Source organism: Pteropus vampyrus, unplaced genomic scaffold (assembly GCF_000151845.1).
Source record: "Pteropus vampyrus isolate Shadow unplaced genomic scaffold, Pvam_2.0 Scaffold11, whole genome shotgun sequence".
Lineage (NCBI taxonomy): Eukaryota > Metazoa > Chordata > Mammalia > Chiroptera > Pteropodidae > Pteropus > Pteropus vampyrus.
In genome coordinates this window covers 11402745-11404133 of record NW_011888792.1, presented here as the reverse complement: position 1 = coordinate 11404133, position 1389 = coordinate 11402745, and positions in this window count along the sequence as shown.

The window sequence follows — 1389 nt, the reverse complement described above, 5'->3', positions numbered from 1 at the left end:
ATGAAAATACTACGAGTGTGTGTGTTTGTATGCAATATATTTACATGTAATGCATATGTATATTGTGTCTGGGTGTACCAAATACTGTAGTAGGCATACTAAGAGATAGTTCCTTTTAAGGAGAACACTTTGTTCATTTATTCATTTTCGTGCTGTTATTTGTGTCAGGTACAAGTTAATTGTCCTGGCTCCATTATTTGACTACATTAATTACGAAGATTTGGCTGTGAATTTGTTGGTTGCATGATTATTGGTTTCTGTTCATATTTGCCTTTTCAGTAAATCCTTGAATTCTTCACTGAATGTAGAAATTGATAAGGATGCATTATGTTTTCAGTTTATTACTTTAACTGTAGATTAAAGTGACAAAACTGGTATACAAAAGAGATAAAAATGCCATATTTCTTAGGTACAAAGCTGCAGTTTGAAACTACTCTGAGTGTACACATACACTTGGAGGGTCTTCTGGAATTATTCCCGTTCAATCACCTATTTATTGAGGCTTGACATATATAGTAGATAGGAGAGATGTTCTAAAATGAAAGAAACATATTTTTATTAATATCATCCATTGATTGTTGATTAATACATATTCATTGATCATTTACTCTAAGTAAGACTCTATGCTGGATGCTGAGGATAAAATAGGAGTAAATTATAATTACTTGTAATCTAGTAGAGGAGATGGACATTAATCAAATAATTTCAGAATTAGATTTAAAGTTAAAACAATCATAAATATTAAGGAAAGGTATGTGATCTTATGAGAACACACAACATTTGAGAGAAATAGAAAAAGTTATAGGTATATATTTTAATGCTAAAAAGAAGTAGGAAACTACCCATAGTAACCTATAACAGTATTGTCACATGTATCATATACTATAGAGTTCTAGTGGTAGGAATTTTGATTAAATTATGTGTGAGAGTAATTTTTCATTGGCTAGGTGAACTTAAATAATTTTGATGTTATAAAGATGTTATATGAAATAGATTGTAAAAATTATGTTAAACATAAAAACTGGAACATTAGAGAAAAACTCCATGGTTCTATTTTATATGCTTGGAATTGGTGGAATAAATAAATATGTCAAATTATCTCCCTATACAGGTCACTCTTTCTTATACATGGTGTTCTTTGCCTTGAAAGGTAGGAAAATACAGCTTTGGAAACTGTGAAACTAGAAGTTCTTTTCATAAGATATTAATGGAAGCATTAAGAAATTATATTATTTCTTATTGGTATTTTTTCCTTTTAGAAATTTAACATTTTAAAGGGACTCATTAGTTTCACTTTAAATTTGTTAAGTTTGCTTTGTTATATGAACTATTCACACTATTGTTTGAATAGCAGAACTTATGAAAAATTTTTTAAAATTGAGATTTTCA